Source organism: Puma concolor, chromosome C2 (genome assembly GCF_028749965.1).
Source record: "Puma concolor isolate L17-30 chromosome C2, mPumCon1.1.hap2, whole genome shotgun sequence".
Taxonomy (NCBI): domain Eukaryota; kingdom Metazoa; phylum Chordata; class Mammalia; order Carnivora; family Felidae; genus Puma; species Puma concolor.
In genome coordinates, this window is record NC_141675.1 from 68,623,673 (window position 1) to 68,645,387 (window position 21,715).

General features: G+C 34.1%; 1 protein-coding gene across 8 annotated transcripts in view; it reads left to right on the plus strand.

Moving 5' to 3' along the window:
* Nucleotides 1-21,715, plus strand: part of NAALADL2 (N-acetylated alpha-linked acidic dipeptidase like 2) — a 1,363,282-nt gene that overhangs the window by 1,200,595 nt on the left and 140,972 nt on the right. The window lies entirely within an intron of this gene.

The window sequence follows — 21,715 nt, forward strand, 5'->3', positions numbered from 1 at the left end:
ATTACATTTTTATGATACCAAATTGATTTTAGGAAATGAGTGAGACTTAAATTTGAATAATTCAAACAAATTTTTATTTGAAAGGCAAACAAAATTTTTGTTTGCAATAGAAAAACCATTTATTTAAAATTAATTATGATTTATTTACTAATATGTCTATTTAATTTTTTAAACTAAGGTTTAGGAATTAGTTATATTTATAATTACAGTGTTCTTGACCATTTGCAGAGGCTCAAATAGTAATATTTCTGCTCTCTAAAATAAAACAATAATGAAAAATCAGAATTATGATCCCTAGTGGTCAAGAAAAAGAATTATGATCCTTATAGTTACTGACTTTTAAGAAAACTAGGAAGAATATAATCCCATTTTAGAGATATTTCCTTCAAAAGTTAAAAAAAGTACATATCAGGATGGTTTTGTTTGCCATTAATAAGGACCTGCATGCAAACTTGTTCAATAAGAATAAAATCATTCTATTTTTCTGATGTAACTGAAAGTTCTAGAAAAGGCATGCTTCAGGAGTAGCTCAAACATAACCCTTGATCCACTTATCTATTATCCTCTTGGTTGTACCCTTTTCTCTGTTGAGCTTTCCACAAGTAGAAGAAAAATGCTACCAGCAGTTCCTGGAACCATAGCTATACGTAATTCTGTCAAAGCAAAAGAGGATCTCTTTTCTGGTGAATTTCTCAGAAGAATGAAGATGCTGATTTCTAGAAAGCCACAGCCAAATGGAGCCTCTTCTTATTACTCTGAACTGGTCTCATGCTTATTTTGAATTATTTCTTGTGACCACAGAAATAACAGTGCTGATTGGGTTAGGCCTAGTTCACATACACTAATCACTATGGAAAAGAAGTTGAAGTTTTTAAAACCCTGGTTTGGAAGAATGAGAGTAAGGAAGATCAGGTGATTAGGGTTCATCGTATCTTCTTTAATTAATAATCTTGGCTAATTCAGACTAGTGAAAACCCAGTTGGAGGAGGGTATGAAGACATATGGATACGTCAGAATGAAAACAATAACTGACTGGGAACACGGGGAAATGTATGAACAAGAGACTAATGAGAGTCTTAGAAAGTAGGATTATTTCAGAGTAGAAAAACTAATTTTTATGTTAGATGACTTGGGGAAATAATTTATTGTTTTTGTTGAAATAAAACAGGCTTTATTGAATCTAAGTGGTATATTTTATTTCAGTCAACTATTTGAAAAGAGAGTTGCAGTATTTGTTCAGAAGAATGAAGATATATTTGACTTTGAGGAATAAGTAGTAAAGATCTATGTTAGCTGGGTTTTAAGTTTTAGAATAGTAATACAAATTTTGATTGGTAATGAAGGAAAGCTGATTTGCCTCTTCCTCATCCACATTGGTAGGTATAAATGTAGTTTGTTTATTTTTATTACTGTAAAACTTTTTATTGCATAAATACCAAAGTTTATCTACTGCTCCACTGTTGATGTGTATTTGGCTTGTTTCCAGCAACAATTAAGAATATTTTTGTACAAGTCTCCTTGTATATGAATTTCTCTAAGATATATACTGAGAAATGGACTTACTGGGTCATCGGGTATGAATATGTTTAAACCTGGAAGGTAATGCTAAGTCGCTAGGATAATTGACTGCTAAGTCCCCCAAAGACCACCAGAAGAGTCTACTGATTAAGCAAAAGTTATTATACTGACCTCACAAAGAGAGGACAATACTGACTGAATCGTAGTAGTATTTTAGGAGGGAGTATCCTGCAGGAAATATTTATAGAAGATTTGAGTGTCTGGACTTAAGTTTTAAGGTGAGTGTTTTAGTTCAGAGAAATAACTGTTAATGGGAAAAATTAATGACAATAGGAGTCGGTGTACGTGATAAAGGGAAGACTGATAAATGAGCTATTTTTCCAAGTGAGCAAATTATTGCCCAGGGAAGTGAGGTGTTTGCAAAGAAGAGTAAGTTATTCATCTGGATATATTAGTTTGTAGAAATTTCTTGATACAAACAGTGAAGTTATTTATTAGTTTAAAGCTTTATTATCATAAGCTAATTTTTTCTGGTATAAGTGGTTATGCTGACACATAGTTTTCAGCGCTGATAGTTAAGCTAAGTGGACTCATGTAGTCTTGATTCTTGGAGCCATGTGTGACAATTCTCTTTAATCCTATATCAAACTTGATAGTTTTTTCATTTTTGCTAATCTGATATGTGCAAATACTGCCTAATTGTAGTTTAAATTGTGTGCCTTTCTCTGATTGCTAATGAAATCGAATGGTTTCACATATTGGCAATTTGGGTTTTCTAGATGTTTGTTTGTATGTATGTATGTATTCTAAGTGCCTCTTAAAGTCATTGCCAAGTTAAAAAAATTTATTGGATAGTTCATCTTTTTTATTGACTCATAGGAGATATTTGTTTATTCTGGCCATGAACTTGTTATAAGTTACATGTGTTGGAAATATCTTCTCCCAGGTTTTGACTTTTATTTCCACTCTTTTTATTGTATCTTTTACTGAGAAGTTATTCATTTCAGTGTAATGTAGTTTAGTAATTTCTTTCTTTATGTTTAGTGTTTTCAGAGTTTTAAGAAATTCTTCCATGTCCTGAGATAATACTTTTATAATTTTTCCTTTGACATTTACATATTTAATCTACCATGATAATGATTATGATGATGATGATGATGATGATGATGATAATGATGATTGTGATGATTTAGTTAGGGGTGTAATTTCTAATTTTCTGCCTAATTTAGTGATAATTCCATCCTTCCCTGATGATAAATAATTAAACTAACATATATGAACTTTCTGTTCTGACATATGTAAAGATTAGTTTCTGGTCTCTCAATTCTATTCTTCAGTCTATTTGTCCGTTAGTGTACAAACACAACACTGTTTTAGCATTATGTCTTTATCTTCTTTTTTCCCCCCACTGGGTGGTAGCCTTATGTCTATAAAACAGGATGTCCTATTTGGTAGTTCATGGTTCCTACTTAATTCTTCTGTGAGAATATCTTGACTGTTCTTGCCCTCTTTTTCTTCCATATAAATGTGAAAATTAACTTGTTTGATTCTACAAAAAACTAATAGGAATACCAATTGGAAATGAAGGCACTATACACTTTTTAAATAAGTATTTCTTGATCCAAAATGATTGATTGTTCTCAAAAGTTTATTCTATTACTATCATCAAAGGTAGTAACGGCAATGGCAAGGTAAATAACTGAGTGTCCTAGCTTACAGCTGTATAGTGCTAAAAGTATCCTTAAAAGTCATCCTTTGAATAACTCACTTTATATGTAATTAACTGCTATCCATAGAAGTGAAGATCAATATTACAGCATGTATGTAGCTGACATAGGACTCAGGCTAAGCTCCGATCTCATTCATTCTTATAAAACATATTTACTCAACATCTCTATGTGTTCAGGGATATAACAGTGAACAATGCAAGAAAGTGTACTTGCCTTGTATTTCACTGTATCATACTACTTTACTTGCACAAACTCAAAAAAGCCATCAGTAAAATCTTTATTAAACACATTCTAGTGGCTGGACACTGTTTTAGTGGTAAAGTATATAGCAATAAACAAAAAAGGAATGATTATCATCCTCAAGGTCCAAGAGTGTATGGCAGACAGATATCATAAAAGTATAGGTATCAATACAAACTATATTAAGGTTCTGAGACAAAGTATAAAGTACTGTTAGAATTTATATAAGGGCTGTGGGGAACACTGACTTAGTCTGGAGTATCTGGGAAAATTTTCCTGAAAGAGTAATTTCAGAGTTTGAAAAAGAAAAAGAGTCAAGTAGAGAAATCTGCATTACTAACATATCTGATATGTGGGAGCCCAGCTTACCCTAGGAAATGAAAAGAGACTATACCACTGGAAACCAGAGAATAAAAGTAATGATGGCATAAATAGGGTTAGTTGATAAAATAAGACCTCATGATGTATCTTATTGTTTATAAAAGAAAGGAAATTCCCAATGAAATATAAGAAGCATTCCAAGACCAATAAAATGGGAAATTTAAAGACAAATACTTACATTTTTTACAACAGATAATGATGGTTGATTCTGTTGATTTTCACTTGGCAGTAAATAGCATTCTGAGTAGTATCTGGTTCAATGGTCTGACAATAATTAAATAAAGAAAATAGGACAAGGATGTGGAGAAATGGGATCCACTGTAAAATAATTAATAGCTCAATATGTAGAACCTTAAACTACAAGTCTAGTTTAAAATTAATTTATGTGGGGCGCCTGGGTGGCTCAGTCAGTTGAGCGTCTGACTTCGGCTCAGGTCACCATCTCACGGTTCGTGAGTTCGAGCCCCACGTCGGGCTCTGTGCAGACAGCTCGAGGCCTGGAGCCTGTTTCAGATTCTGTGTCTCCCTCTCTCTCTGCTCCTCCCCTGCTCACACTCTGTCTCTCTCTCAAAAATAAATAAAGATTAAAAAAAAATAAAATTAATTTATGTGTAATTATAAATTATCTGTTTAAATCTTCATCTTTTTCCTTTTTCAACTTTGTTTTAGTTCATTATAAATTTTTTATATTTCGAATCTCTAAAATGATACTTTTTGCCATATACTGAACTTGGACATTTATAGACTTTAAAAATATGTTGGTATATTTAAAAGTAAATGACTTCATTTCTAAATACTTTAGAATTGATATTTTAAAAATAAAACCATAGGGGCACCTTGGTGGCTCAGTCAGTTGAGTGTCCAACTTCAGCTCAGGTCATGATTTCAGGGTTTGTGAGTTTGAGCACCATGTCAGGCTCTGTGCTAACAGCTCAATACCTGGAGCCTGCCTCAGATTCTGTCTCTCCCTGTCTCTCTGCCCCTCCCCCACTCATGCTCGCTCTCTCTCTCTCTCTCTCTCTCTTTCAAAAATAAATAAACATTATAACATGAATAAATAAAAAAATAAAAATTTATTCCTAAATACTCAAAATAATTTCACATTTAACAGAATTACTAATAATCCCGTATTAGCTAATATCTATTTCTTATTCAAACTTTCCTAATTGTTTTCTTTATACCCTACCTAGTTTGTCTAAACCTGGACTCAGTTTGGGACTACACACTGCATTTGGTTAAGCATCTTTATGTAGACAAGTTATTGTGGGTTTTGTTGGTTTGTTTTTCCCCCACAACACTAATCTGGTGAAGAGAATAGGCCAATTGTCCTGTCATTAGTTTTATCTTCTCTTTTAGCATATTCCTCTATCCCCTGAATATTCTGTGAACTGGAAGCTAAATTTCAGGGCCTGATCAAAGGCTATTAAGCTTTTCTGGCTAGAGTACAACATGGATGATATATACATCATATTGCATTCCTTCAAAGACACTTCTTACCTAGTTGAAATATTGTCAGTAAAACTAAGATTGATCATTTGATGGAGGTAATGACATTCTGATCTCTTCATTGTGCAGTTATGCTTTCTCTTGGTACCAGAAAATTATATCCATGGTGTTAGTTTAGTACACTCAAGTATTCAATTCCCCATTATAAAATAGAAAAGACGAGGTTACATTCTAGTAACAAAGATTCCAAAATCTTGTGGCTGAAAATATCAAAAAAAATATTCCTTATTCATTCAAAGCCTGCAACTTTTCACTGTATCATTACCCAGAATTACATATGCATATCAATACACTCCTATAATCACCAAGGCAGGTAAAGAGTGACATGGACAAATATGGAATGACTTTTAAATGTTTCTGCCCATAAGTAACACATGTAGCTGCCATTCATATATCATTAACTAAAGCAAGTTACATGACTGTGCCTAACTTCAAGGAGACTGGGAAAGGTATGACTACCAGCCATCCTAACAGAGAAGAAACAGAAATGGTGGTTATCAGCACAAATCACATCCATTAACCATTTACCTAGTAGTTTTAATGATAATTGATGATTCTTGCCTGATTCGCTAGTTTTACTAAAGATTGTAGGATGATAATTTTCTAATTTTAAGTTTTGTTCTGCATTTATTAGCAGATATTCTTAAATAAAGGAAAACTATTTGGTTAACAGTGAAAAATAGTTTCTATTAAAAGTCAGATTACGTGTTTAATTTTCTCTAATAATAATTTTCATGGAGTTGGTGTAATAGCTGCCTCAAATGGTAATAATAAATGTTTTTGGTGTTTTCCTTTTGCAGTGTTTTTATTTATTAAATCAATTTTTATAGAATCAATGATCTCTATCAATTAAAATCATTTGTGTTAGATGCTCAGATTGTCACAATTTTGGTAAGAAAGAACTCCTTCAAGTTTCATCCTAAGATTTTCTGACATGGCCACATCAATCTTTGACAGTTTCCTTGCTTTTTGGCATAAGATTTTTGAGACTTGCTTTTTACTATCCCTGCCCAAGATTTATAATCAGCCATTTCTCCAACAATCTTTAGTTTCCTTTAATGGAGAATGGTAGAAGGGGGTAATATCTGGCCACTGAAGGTGCTCATGATGATGGAGTGATATTACTTTTAGAATTTAAATTGGGAGAATTAGAAAATAATATACCTTAAAAATTATATAGTCAGCTTGATTTAATCATCACATTTAACTTTTTTATATCTTTTTTTACACTCAAAATTGTGAATTCATGGCAACATTATTATAATTACTTCTAAAACTTTTTTACTTCTAAAATTCTTAATCATGAAAGTCTACATTTACATTCTAAAAATAGGCTCTATAGCACAGTAATAACTTCAGATTGTCTTGTGAAAGATGGAAGGAGAATCTAGAGTCAATTAGTTTTCTGAAAAGTCTGCATATCATATACACATTATTAGTTAGTCACAAAGCGTTTTATTAAATCAGAGACTGAAATGCTGCCATTTGGGGTACCTTGTTGACTCAGTTAGTTAAATGTTCCACTCTTGATTTTGGCTCATGTCATGATTTCATGGTTATGAGATCAAGCCCTGTGTAGAGCTCAGAGCTGGGCATGCAGCCTGCTTGGGATTCTTTCTCTCCCTCTCTCCTTCTGCCTCTCCCCTGCTCATGTACTCTCTCTCTCTCTCTCTCTCTCTCTCTCTCTCACTCACTCTCTTAAATAAGTAAAAAAAAAAGTACCTAAAAGCTGTAACTTAAAAATGCCCACTAAGTCAGAGAAAGACAGATATAATATGTTTTCACTCATATGTGGAACTTGAGAAACTTAACAGAAGATCATAGGGAAAGAAAAGGGGAAAAATAGTTTCAAACAGAGAGGCAAACCATAAGAGGCTCTTAAATACAAAGAACAAACTGAGGTTTGATGGAGGGGGGTTGGCACAGGAGAGAGGGGAAAATGGGTGATGGGCATTGAGAAGGACACTTGTTTGGATGAGCACTGGGTGTTGTACATAAACGACGAATCACGGGAATCTACCCCTGAAGCCAAGAGCACACTGTATAGGCTGTATATTAGCTAACTTGACAGTAAATTATATTTTTTAAAAAATGCCTGCTAAAAAAAAAGGAGAGGGGACACCTGAGTGGCTCAGTCAGTTGAGCATCTGACTCTTGATTTCAGCTCAGGTCATGATCACAGGGTTGTGGGTTTGAGCTCTGTGCTGAGCATGGACACTGCTCAGGATTCTCTCCCACTCTCTCTCCCTCTGCCTCTTTCCCACACTTGTGTTCTATCTCTCTTTCCAAAAAAACAAAAACAAAAACAAATGCCTGCTTAAATTTGTTTAGACCAGTATTTTCAAAATAGAAGTAGTTTTTCATGGCACATATTTTGGGAAATACTAGTGTAAAGTAAGTTTTAATGATAAGGGCTGTTGTTCACAATTCAGTCTATACACAGAGTTAAGATGTCTCAAATGTCCTAGAAACACATTAAAAAATGAAATCCTTCTACCTTAGTGGTTTCCAGAAACTGTTTCTATTCCAGAAAATAAAAACAACAAAAATTCTATTCGATTGAATAAGCTAATATAAAATAAAGCTTTCTGTATTCTGCAGTGAAAGGACATTATAAGTAGATGTTAATATCATTTTCTATGTCTTTGAATAGATTTTCTTTAAAAAACACAGCTGAAAGTAAATTATTTGTAATTTTATCTGTAGGAAAATTCTTGCAGTGTAATAAAATTTTAATCTATAGTTACAGATTAATCATATATGAAATACTAGTTTCCAGTATGCCAGTTGATGTGTGATTCTGTTCTCTTATTAAAGAGATATTCTGAAGGATGTAAATATAGTTGTATATATAAACACACACCTTCATATAAAATGAAACTTATACTTCCACTTAGAATTTCCACAAAGGAAATATGATATACATTTGTATCACACATTTTAAATATTAACCATAAAAAGCTATAATAATTTCATTATACATATTTTTATATTATATAAAAGTTTATAAAAATGCTAATTATTTACTTCTGTAAAATTTTCATTAAAAATCTTCAGGGATGCCTGGATGGCTCAGTCAGTTAGGCATCCGACTCTTGAGTTTGGCTTAGGTCATCTCATGGTTTGTGGGTTTGAGCCCCAAATCAGGTTCTATGCTGATGGCACAGAGCTTGCTTGAGATTCTGTCTCCCTCTCTCTCTGCCCCTCACCTGCTCTCTCTCTCTCTCTGTGTCTCTCAACAATAAATAAAAAACATTAAAAATTTTAAAAAAACATCTTCAAAATTTGGGGTGCCTAGGTATCAGTCAGTTGAGTGTCCGACTCTTGATTTCAGCTCAGGGATCAAGCCCCGCACCAGGCTCTGCATTGAGCATTGAATCTGTTTGGTTTTATCTCTCCCTCTGCCCCTCTGCCCCACTACGCTGTCTCTCATTCTAAAAAAAAATCCTCAAAATGTACGTTAATGTATTTTTTTACTTTAAGGCAATTGACATGTAAGGTTTTTTAGAATATGAATATGTATTTTGCATATAAATTATTGGAAATTCAAAATGCAAACCCACATATATGTTATCATTAAATGTGATATGGCATGTATACTCTGAAAATTTTTCTAAATATCTGACATGTATGACATAAGTGGAAGGAAATACCTTTCTTTAGAGTATCATTTAGGCTCTCATATAATAAACTTTATGGATAAATACAGAAAGTTTGTTAATTTCATTTGTTGGTTGAGTTCTTCATTAAGATGTAGATGTCTATAACTTTCTTTTGGACCATAACTATTATATTCAGATTATTTTCCCACTATTTTGTCTTAATGTCAATTAAATTCATTTTGAATCTTTGATTACAGAATTTCATGTTAAAATTTCAAAAGATTCTCTTAGAAAGAGGAAAGGTTTGTGAGGATTAAGATCTGACAGGAACTTTTGGTTGGTATGTTTGCTATGAAAGAAGTAACATAGAAGAAATCACAGTTCACTGGGAAGCACAGTGGTTCTAAGTAATGTTTGTGAAGTGCTTTGCACCTGGAGCCCTGTATAGATTTAAGAACTAAGTAAGATGAGCCTTAGCAGCACTTAGATTACTGTACACAGAGGACTTCTTTGACAGTTACTGTGGCGTCATGGCAGAAAGAAAGTCTCTAGGCAGCCGCTCTCATTTCTTGTGCTTGTTACAGCACTGTATTTATTTTCTTTGAATATCCCTTAGAGCAATCAGAAACAAAGCAATTAGTTTACAATGTTGATTTGGTCTAGAACTGGTGTACCCACAGTAGAGTTTTGTTACAACATTCAGCACAAGGTGGTGAACACTGAAGCCATGTTTTATCTTTCCACTCTTTCTCATATTGGGTTGTCATACCCCATTTCACATGACTGGAGATTTAGTATATTTGCTTTAGATACTTTACTGAGAGATCAGAATTAAAGCATGGGTCAGGAGGGCACAAAATAACTACACACATTTCTAGTAGGTTCCATTTATCTTTCCTTCATTGTGCTATGACTAGAGAATGGTGACAGTTTCTCTCGTTTCAATATTTTCCTAGTTATTCTCATTTCTAAGAAATGGGCAAAAAAAAGCAGATAGGATTCTTTCAAGAGGAATTATTAGATAAATAAATTGGATAGTGTATTTAGAAGTTCATGGCATGAGAGTGCTTGATATTTAAAAACTATTTTTACAAACTGGATATTATCAGAATCTAAATTACACAGCTGAGTTTGGAGCCTTAGTACACTTCATGGCAAGAGTGCAAATTCAGATTATTTTATTTTCCTTACTTTCTTCTGTACTTTAATTATTATTGAATTATTTAAAAAATACCTTGCTTTTGAATATGTGCCAGTGTCACATTCATTTTAGACTTTTATACTGTGCCACCAAGTGCTTTCAAAGTATTTACTTCAACTGACTACTCTTTTAATTTTACTCTTGAATGTCTAGTCCAATCCACATGTACTCCAGAGAACTTTCCTTAGATCCAAACACTTTTTATTTCAAAAACATCATTACTAAGTCTCACTGTATTTCATGAAAGCAGTGCAGCTTAAAAAAACACATTATTTTCTCTTTATGAATTCCAATTCCTAAAATAATAAAGTTAAGCTTTATTTTTCCAATAATAAAAATCAAATACTTTGCCCAGGGTCACTTGTCTTCTCTCTTCATATATTCAGTTGTCCCTTTTGGAAATTAGTTACAAGTATTTAATTCAGGAATAAAAAACATTAAGCGTTTTTAATGCTAATGAATACATCCGTCCTGCCAAAGTCAGTTGCTATTGGCTACAGAGCTGATTCTTTTGGCAGAAGCTTGAGTCTTATTGTTTGCATATAATTAGTTAGTTGGATGCCTGTGAGAACAAGATAATTTCAAAAAAAAAAAAATCTGCAAATGGGCCACAACTGTAGATATGGCATCAGCAATTTATTTTAGCCTTTTAACTCACTATATTCTGTCCTCCAACTTCAGTATCATCATCTCTTCAATCCAACACTGCTTGTTATTCTTTATAATTAAAATCTATGAAATGAGTAAAAGAAAGAAAACATATGACATATTCTAGTTACTCATATTTCAGAGGAAGTTCCATAATCCAAACCTCCACTGGTTTTTTGAGAGATCTACAGTGAAGAAATATTCTTCCCTGAAACTTCCATATCTTGCAAGCTCTCAACTGTCCTTTTAGTGGCCCTGAATAAATTGTTGGTATATATATTAGTCTGCTCAGGCTTTCATTTATATGTGAAATGTCAAAAATGAAACAAAACCAAAAGCAGAAACACTTATAAATACAGAGAACAAATGGATGGTTATCAGAGGGTAGGGGGTTTGGGGGATATGGGCATAATGGGTGAAGGGGAGTGGGACATACAGGCTTCCAGTTATGGAATGTGTGAGTCACAGGGATGAAAGATACAGCATAGGGAATATAGTCAACGGCACTGTAATAGCATTGTATGGTGACAGATGGTACACTTGTGATGAGCATAGCATAACATATAGATTTGTGAAATCACTATACTGTAACCTGAAACTAACGTAACATTGTATGCCAACTATGCCTCAACAAATATATATGCCAAAATTGAGAAGAAGATTACTTAAATATTAACAATGTTTATCTCTGAATGTGAGACTACTTGCAAAATATTTTTTTTTCCTTTTCCACATTCTCTTAAAATGATCATTTGCTGCTTTTATAACACCAAATAAATAATACATTGTATTTTTTTTTAAAAAACTCCACAAACTGGGTGGCTTAAACCACAGATATTTTCTTATAGTTTTGGAGGCTGAGAAGTCCAAACATCAAGATTAGTTTCTGGCTAGAGCTCTTCCCTTGGATGACATAAGGCTCCCTCTTTACCGTGTGCTCACATAGACTTTCCTATGTACATGCACATAGAGAAAGGAAGCAAGTGAGTACTCTTGTGTCTCCTCCTCCTCTTTTATCTTGAGATATAATTGGTATAACATTGTATTAGTTTCAGGTATACAATGTAGTGATTTGATATTTGCATATATGGTAAAACCTTGGTTTGTGATCATAATTCATTCTCGAAACATGCTTGTAATACAAAGCACTTGTATCTCAAAATGAATTTAAGAACCATTGGCTCAGTTGTGAACATGTGGTGTTTGGCATCACATACTACTTGTTTTGCAATACACTGCTCATTTATCAGTTAACATTTATTAGAAATGTTTGCTAGTCTTGTGGTACTCTCAATCCAAGGTTTTACTATGTTGCAAAGTGATCACCACAGGTAACCTCGTTAATGTCCACCACTATGCATAGTTACCAAGTTTTTTCCTTGTGTTGAGAACTTTCAAGATCTATTGTCCTAACTACTTTCAAGTAAGTAATTCAATGTTATTAACTATAGTCAACATGCTGTACATTATATCCCCATGATTTAATTCATTTTATAACTAAAAATGTGTACATTTTGACTCCTTTCTCTCATTTCACTCACTGTCCACTCCCTACTTCAAGCAACCATCAGTCTGTTCTCTGTATTCATGAGCTTGTGTGTGTATGAATGTGTATATGTTTGTTTTTTGTTTGTTTTTTGTTTTAGATTCCACATATAAGTGAGATCATACAGTTTTTATGTTTTTCTGTCTGACTTATTTCACTTAGCATAATGCCCTCAAGGTCCATCCATGGTATTGCAAAGAGAAAGATTTCATTTTTTTTTTTTAATTTTTTTTTCCAACGTTTATTTATTTTTGGGACAGAGAGAGACAGAGCATGAACGGGGGAAGGGGCAGAGAGAGAGGGAGACACAGAATCGGAAACAGGCTCCAGGCTCTGAGCCATCAGCCCAGAGCCCGACGCGGGGCTCGAACTCACGGACCGCGAGATCGTGACCTGGCTGAAGTCAGACGCTTAACCGACTGCGCCACCCAGGCGCCCCAGATTTCATTTTTTTTAATTGCTGAAATGTTCCACTGTATGTGTATATTTAGCACATCTTCTTTATCCATTCATCCACTGATAATGTAGGTTGATTTGATTTCATGGTTATGGTAATTAATGCTAATGTGCACATGGGGATGCAAAAGTCTTTTTCAATTAGTGTTTTCATTTTGGGGGGATAAATATCCAGAAATGTACCATTAGTAGTTCTATTTTTAATTTTTTGAGGAAATACCATACTAGTTTCAACAGTGGCTGCACTAATTTATATTCCCACTAACAGTGCACAAAAGTTCCCTTTTTTACACGTCATTGCCAACACTTGTTATTTCTTGTCTTTTTGGTAACAGCCATTCTAACAGGTGTGAGGTGATATCGCATTGGGGTTTTGATTTGCATTTCCTCAATGATTAGTGATCTTAAGCACCTTTTCATGTACCTGTTGGCCATTTGAATGTCCTTGGGAAAATGTTTATTCATATCCATTGCCCATTTTTAATTGGATTGTTGGTTTGTTTTTGTTTTTGTTTTTGCTATTGAGTTGTATGAGTTCTTTATGTATTTTGAGTATTAACTTCTTATCAGATACATGATTTGCAAATATTTCCCCCCATTCAGTAGGTTGCTTTTTCATTTTGTTGATGGTCTGATGTCTTTTCTTATAAGAACATTAATTCTGGGGCACCTGGGCGGCTGAGTGAGTTAAATGTCTGATTCTTGGTTTCAGCTCTGGTCGTGGTCTCACAGTTTGTGAATTCGAGCCCCGTATCAGACTCTGTGCTGATGGTGTGGAGCCTGCTTAGGATTCTCTCTCCCTCTCTCTCTGTCCCTTCCTGGCCCTCTCTTTCTCCCTCTCAAAATAAGTAAATAAATATAAAAAAATTAATAAAAAAAAAACACTAATTCTAATTATGACCATGAGTTGATGACTTCATTAACCTGAATTACTTCTTTAGAGGCCCCATAATCAAATGCTGGCTGTGAGGTTAAAGTTTCAACATATGAACTGAGGAGAAACATGACCATTCAGTCTTTAATGGTGTGTTTACCACCTAATTCTAGCAATTCGAAGGAGGTCTACTATTCCTATCAGCACGTGAGGTTTAAATATTTAAGTCCAAGGATAAAAATTAAAGTTTCTCAATGTAAAATGATACAGCTACTTTGAAAAGGAGTTTGGTAATTTCTTAAAAAATTAAACATTCGTTTACTTTATGACCCATTAATTCCACTACTAAAAAATGAAAACTATACCTACATAAGTATATGAACATAAATGATTATAGCAACATTATTCAGAATAGCTCCACACTACAAGCAACTAAAATTTCCATCAATTTGGAAAATGGATAAATAAAATGTGGTATATCCATACACATAAATACTGTTCAGTATAAAAAGAATGAAATGCTGATACATGCTTCAACATGGATGAACCTCAAAAACCTCATATGCAAAAGGCTACATATTGCATGATTGTATTTATAGGAAATGTTCAGAAAATACAAATTTGTAGAGAAATAAGTTAGTGGTTGCCTAAGGTGATGGGTAGGAACAGGACTGATTGCAAATGAGACTCCAAGGAATTATGAGGGGATTATGGAAATACAAAGCAGGATTATGGAGATAGATTCACAACCCTATAAATTTACTTAAAATCATGGATTTGTATATTGCAGTGGGTGAATTTTATGCTATGCAAATTACACCTCAATAAAGCTGTTAAAAAATTAAGGTCCTGTTACATAAAATACATGTCTCTGTATCACTTCAGTACACTCAAGTCAAATTCTTGCTAGTTTTCAATAAGATAGCTTCCTATTACCCCCCTGAAATGAGCTTTGATTTCTATCTCTAACTGCTTTCACAGAAGAATTTCCATCTGTAAATGTTACTTTACTCTAGAGGACTTAAATTTCTTAGTGTTTCTTTATATGAAATATTTTTCTCTTCTCTTATCAAATATCTTTAACATCCAGGTCACCTGACAGTTACACTATAACTTGGAACATTTATAAGAAAATGGGTACTACAATATGGTATAGATCAAAATTCCTGGGCTATTGGAATAAGAAAATCCTGGCTTTACTTCATGTTAGCTGAGTGACCCTATCTAGGTTACTTAACTTCTCTGAGTTAATTTCCTCATCTCTAAAATATGCATGGTATTGACAGGATTGTTGAGAATACAAATGAAAAATTAGTGGTAGAGGTTTTTACTGCAATGTCTGTGGCATTGCTTATATAGCCTCTGAGTATTAGATATGTTCTCTTTCATTCCTGGAAAATGTTTCTTTAATATATTTTTCAATTTATACATGTCACTAATTCAAAATTACACTTAGTTTAATAGGATCTGTCTCCATTATTGAAGAAAATTATTGAATCAGTGAGAAAGTATGGTGACACAAGAAAACATGTTATTTTGAGTATAATGAGCTCATCAAAATAACTTTCAAGGGCATTGTAAGAAGGCAGCTCATGTCAAATATTTGTTGTATGATTTAAGTTTTTTTATTCAATGTTATGGGTTTGAACAAACCTATAACATTTAATGATTAATGATGTAATCTACTAACATGAACCTTTGTGAGAAGTGAGGTGGGTTTCACTCCTAATTCATTTTAGAGAGGTTCTTATCACAGCTAATCCAGAGGAAAAGAAAGTCCAGGGGAATCCTATTATTTAAAGATAGAACAGCAGCAGTCACTTGAGATTTATAGAAACATCACAGCAGAAGTACGGATCTAAATGTTAAGAGTTTGTATAAGTCTTTCACTACAACTCACTAGACTATTTTCAAATATGAATATGTTTTAATCCCTTCAGTAGTGGGAGACTAAGCTTGCCATGATGCATATTTTTTAAATGTTTCCAGTCCATTTCTTAGCATTCCGCTAAAGCTCTATAATATGTTCAAGTTCTAGTTTATCACAGTCTTAACTTTGTTTTTGTTTTTGTTTTTTTGTTTTTTTTTTTTTTTTTCAACGTTTATTTATTTTTGGGACAGAGAGAGACAGAGCATGAACGGGGGAGGGGCAGAGAGAGAGGGAGACACAGAATCGGAAACAGGCTCCAGGCTCTGAGCCATCAGCCCAGAGCCCGACGCGGGGCTCGAACTCACGGACCGCGAGATCGTGACCTGGCTGAAGTCGGACGCTTAACCGACTGCGCCACCCAGGCGCCCCTCACAGTCTTAACTTTGTATCAATATTAAATATGAATCCTTCAGCAAGTTAAGGTTCATATGATTGCATAACAAATGTCTGAAATATATTTCTTATTCAACAGATTTTAAATGCCTTGTGCAAAGCAAAGCAAGAAAACAAAAATAAAAGGGAAGCTTGCTCTTGAGAAGTAAAACTTTTTTCCGAGTTTTGACAGTCATGCTTTCTCATGACACAAAAGCCTTATTACTATCAAAGTTCATGGTTTATGAACAGAAACCATGTGATGAGACACTATACCTCAAATTTCAATGTACTAGCTGTGTGTCTTTTTTTATTCTAACAATGTAATAAAACAAAAATAGTTATATAACTGCTCTTGTGCCTAAGAGCATTTTGAAAGAGTTAATTAATTTTAATGAGTTCCCACTATCATTAACAGGAAAGCCTAGGTTCTTTAATATTCCTTTTTTCAGACATCAACATGGCCTTTAATTATTTATGTGGGGAGGCAGTAAGGAAAAAGCCAAGTCCAGGATGGATGAAATGTTTAAAACATTGTTCTTTATTTTGCAAATGAGCTTAAATTGAGGAAGATGTTTAAAATTTGTTGACAGCAATGTAACCCCAGCACACCCAGACACAAACCCCATATGGGAGTTTTGGACTTCACAGATGAAACAAACTGCTAAAATGTGCCATAGAAATAATATATTACTGCTCATATTTTTTTATGTTTGAAATGAAAAAAAAATTACCTCCAGACCATGGCTCTATATGTGATTGGAAAGATATGATATGCATGAGATATATATATATATATATATATATATATATATATACACATAGAGAGAGATATATATGTATATGTATATATATATATATATATATCCACACATATATAGAGATATATATGTATATATATATATATATATATATATACACACACATATAGAGAGATATATATGTGTATATATATACATACACACATATATATGACTTTTTATGGTGTCATGCACTTAAAAATATGAGTATTTTTTATTCCTGGAATATGTGTCAGCAGTAGATAGATACATGAAAAATATTTTTGCCACGGAATTTTAGAGTTGTGATCTTAGCTCAAGGGGACATGGAGAATTATATCTTGTATCAAGTATCATAATCATTAGTATCAAAACTTGTGAGGAAGCTGATAGTCAAACTCATGCCATTCTCGCTACTGGGAAACAGAAGAAAAAGTCAAAGAAGGGAATAAAAAGGTATTTGATTGAAAGAAAGGCCATCATTTTAATTTATGATCCTAGTTGTCAGTATTTCATTGGATCATGTATCCCTAAATGTCTTAGTTAACTGGAGTTAGCCAAATAGTGCTAAACTATTATAATATTTTTGTGTGTTTCTTGCTAAATAGAGAAGAACACGTATGCTATTATAGTCTTGGATTGCATGGTATGTTCTTTGTGATTACTGAAAGTGTTTTTGAAATCACTGGAAAATCACTTCTAAAAATCATGGAAACATTCATCGACAAGAGATTTCTTCTCACTCCAACAATATGTAACAGTACTTCAGATTTTAGTATTATGAAACAAAGGGCACTGCAGTTTTTTTGTTTGTTTGTTTGTTTGTTTGTTTGTTTGTTTTTCAGGAGGCCCTTTTAAAGCACTTCACAGTGTAAGATCAGGTTTCCATATTGCTTTAGACTACCATTATTTTCCTATTTTCTATTTTCAAGTTTTGGCTTATGCCTGCTATAGATGCTGGAATTTACTGTTGGTTCCCCGTGGAAGGAAAATTAATATGAAAAGGAAAGCAAATAATGTGTTTTGTGCACCTTAAATGACTTGCTACTGGTTTTTTTATGTCTGTTGAAAGGGGCTTTAGAAATTGTCCATTCCAAACCCCTAATTTTACTTATGAGGTGGCTGAGATACAGACTTTGAAATGGCTTGTCTAAAGTCATTTGGCTAAAGTCTCAAAGCTAGTTAATACTATAGCTGAGTTTCAACTCCCAAAATACAGTCTAGCATATTATTAACTATCCAATATGCTAAACCTTTTCAGCCTAAATATCAGATAAGACAGTTTTCTTTAGAGATAGGTAGTAACCATCTGAGAGTTTGACTATCATCTCTTTTCTTTCCTACTAAAATTATGAACCAGGGACAGGCATGGTCTCATTTTTCAAGAAAATATGAGTGGAAGTTCAAAGATATTTACCTCAGAATGCCAGTATTTTTTTTTCCTGGTCAGAGCCAGGCCCTGTTTTGCTTCCTCATTCTAAGTTCCGCCAGAATTCCAGGATTCTGAATACTTGATAAAGAGCATTGTCTTTATGAATGCACTATTCATATAATTATTTAAGTGCATTAAAAAAAATGGAATCCTGGGGCGCCTGGGTGGCGCAGTCGGTTAAGCGTCCGACTTCAGCCAGGTCACGATCTCGCGGTCCGTGAGTTCGAGCCCCGCGTCAGGCTCTGGGCTGATGGCTCAGAGCCTGGAGCCTGCTTCCAATTCTGTGTCTCTCTCTCTCTCTGCCCCTCCCCCATTCATGTTCTGTCTCTCTCTGTCCCAAAAATAAATAAAAAACGTTGAAAAAAAATTAAAAAAAAAAAATGGAATCCTAAATAAGTACTTTGAGATTTAATCACTAAATTGTATAGAAAGATCAACTGCAGATCTTCAAATATAACATAAATATCAGAGGGGCACCTGGGTTGCTCAGTCAGTTAAGTGTCCAATTCTTGATTTCTGTTCAGGTCATGATCTCAAAGTCTTGGGATTGAGTCCTGCGTCGGGCTCTGTGCTGAGATTCTTTCTCTATCTCTTCCTCTGCACCTCTCCCCTCCTCATGCACTCTCTCTCTCTCTCTCTCTAAAATAAAAAATAAAAATAAACTTATAACATAAATATCAGAGAAATAAAAGGTAAAAAGAGCATTCTAGTTTTGTCATAGAATTTCTAGGATCACAGAATTTTTATTTCACTGTTGTTTAATATTCACCTGAAGACCAGGAGAGTATAGATTTATAGGTTTATATATATTTTGTACTCATTCCTGAAACACAAAAGTTGAGATTTTTAGAGGAAAGTGACTGATCATAAACCTTTCAGTATTCTAGATTTTGAAATCTTTCTTTGCAGTTGGACTGCAAGATTGAATGAAATTAGACTTTTATCATAAGCTCGGAGATACATATGTTTTTTGTCTGCATCCCACACTTGCTGCAGTTGCTAGAGATTATGTAATTGGAATGTAGGGGTCACTGTGGGTTACATAATGCAAATGACCCACAACATGGTCTCTTCAGATTTTCACAGGACTTCCTCAAATGTAGCTAATTACTCTGTAGGAAAAATATCTGACTTGAGGGAAAATAATGTGATAAGCTTACTTAATGGTCATCGAGACTGATATATTGTCTTTCAGATTGAAAGTGTGGTGCTCCTTTGCTTTGCTTTTTCTTTCTTTTATTCACATAGAGATTGGAGTTAGCTGGTATTGAGGAATATGAGAAGATTTAGTAGATTAAGAGGTAAGATATGCAACTGGGTAGAAATTGAATGTGAAAGTTTTGCTTCTCCTTTGCACAACAAGGAACAAAGACAATCAGAAGTTCTCAGAACTCAGAAATGCTTTTAGTCATTTTGTAATTCATATAGATTTATATCATTTCTAGTATGCAGAAATTAAAAAAACAGACACTAGAAAATGTATGGATGGATCCAAGCAATGTTGGTTTTGGAAGTTCACTGTGATTTGGTTTAAGCATTATTTTTTTTAAGTAAAGTTGTAAGGCACCTGGGTGGCTCAGTTGGTTGAGCCTCCAAGTTTGGCCCAGGTCATCTTGCAATCATGAGTTCAAGCCCCATATCAGGCTCTGTGTTGATAGCTCAGAGCCTGGACTGCTTTGGATTCTGTGTCTCCTTCTATCTGCCCTTCCCCTGCTCTCTCTGTCTCTGTCTCTCTCTCTCTCTCTCTCTCAATAAGATAAATAAATCTTAAAAATTTTTAAATAGGGGCGCCTGGGTGGCGCAGTCGGTTAAGCGTCCGACTTCAGCCAGGTCACGATCTCGCGGTCCGTGAGTTCGAGCCCCACGTCAGGCTCTGGGCTGATGGCTCAGAGCCTGGAGCCTGTTTCCGATTCTGTGTCTCCCTCTCTCTCTGCCCCTCCCCCGTTCATGCTCTGTCTCTCTCTGTCCCAAAAATAAATAAACGTTGAAAAAAAAATTTTTTTTTAAATTTTAAATAAAGTTTCACATTTGCTTTTATTTAACTTCAAAATTGTTAAAACAGTACTCTCAGAGTATCCCACAAATAATTAGTTTTCATAGGGTTTATTGTTTTCCTTATTCTACTTAATCAAAGATACTAGGTCCACATATGCAATACACACACACACACACACACACACACACACACACACACACATTTACATTTGCTATATTCTAGATTTACAAAGCTAAGGCTGGAGACTGGGGATGTTAAGGCTTTGGAACACAGGTGTGATTTTTTTCCCTAAAGTTTATTTATTTTGAGAGAGAGAGAGAGTGAGAGAGAGAGAGAGAGAAATGGGCAGAGAGGAAGAGAGAGAATCCCAACCAGGCTCTGTACTCACAGCACAATATCATGAACTGTGACTAGATATGCAGGGCTTGATATCATGACCTGTGAGATCATGACCTGAGCCAAAATCAAAAGCCAGCTACTTAACAGACAGAGCCACCCAGGTACCCCCTCCCCACCGCCACACACACACCCTTTTTAAGTTTATTTATTTATTTTGAGACTAAGAGAGAGAAAGAAAAATGTACACATAAATGTGATTTTTAATCCTAAGTCCACTATTTAGTAATTGTGTCACTTTGAGTAATTAATACTGTTAAAATCTTTGCTGTTTTATCTATAAATTGGTGAGAATAATAGCATCTACCAAATTGTTGAGATGATCATATACCTCACACATAGCAAATAATGTTAGTTAATATTGTACATTTGTTGATAAAGCCTTTAATATCTTTATCCCCCCAAAGTTTGTGAATAAAGGAGCCAAATGGAAACATTAATATTTCCAAGTGATTAGAGCAATATTTTTCTTAATAGGTTATCAGATTCATCACAGCATTTTAAGGAAAATTGAAAATTGTTTTGATTTTTAGAAGCAGACCACCTCATCTTTTGCTTGTTATGAAAATATTCTCAATAAAGTGTTCATTGTTTCTTGATAATTATCAGCATGTAGTCCATTTTATAGTCCTCAAATTTCCCTGACTTCTCACTGATTGCTTTTCTAGTTATTGGAATGTTGGATCACTATAGAGCAAATATTATAGACATTAGTAGGTCTCACTGATCAATTCGTATTTTATAATTTAACAAAAAAGCAAACATTAAACTTTGCACAAAGGAATTGATTAAATTCAGTACTCAATTTAAAGTATTCAGCTAATAAAGTCTTTCTTGGAAGCTTAAGACTTTCTTAAAAATAAATTAGATGAAATTCATTATTTTATAAAATTTAATTTGATCTTGAGATTGCTATATCCCCCCCCCCCCCACCAAACTAGCTACCCAAAAAGAAACTAGATTTCTATATGTAGCATTTGGATTCTTTGTCTTTTAGTGCTCTGTTAGCATGTTTCCAAGGAAACCAAATTCGATTTTCAGCTGAGTACTGCCAGAGACAAATTTGAGCTGTGCATAGGGATCATGATGATGCACAATGTTAATCTTG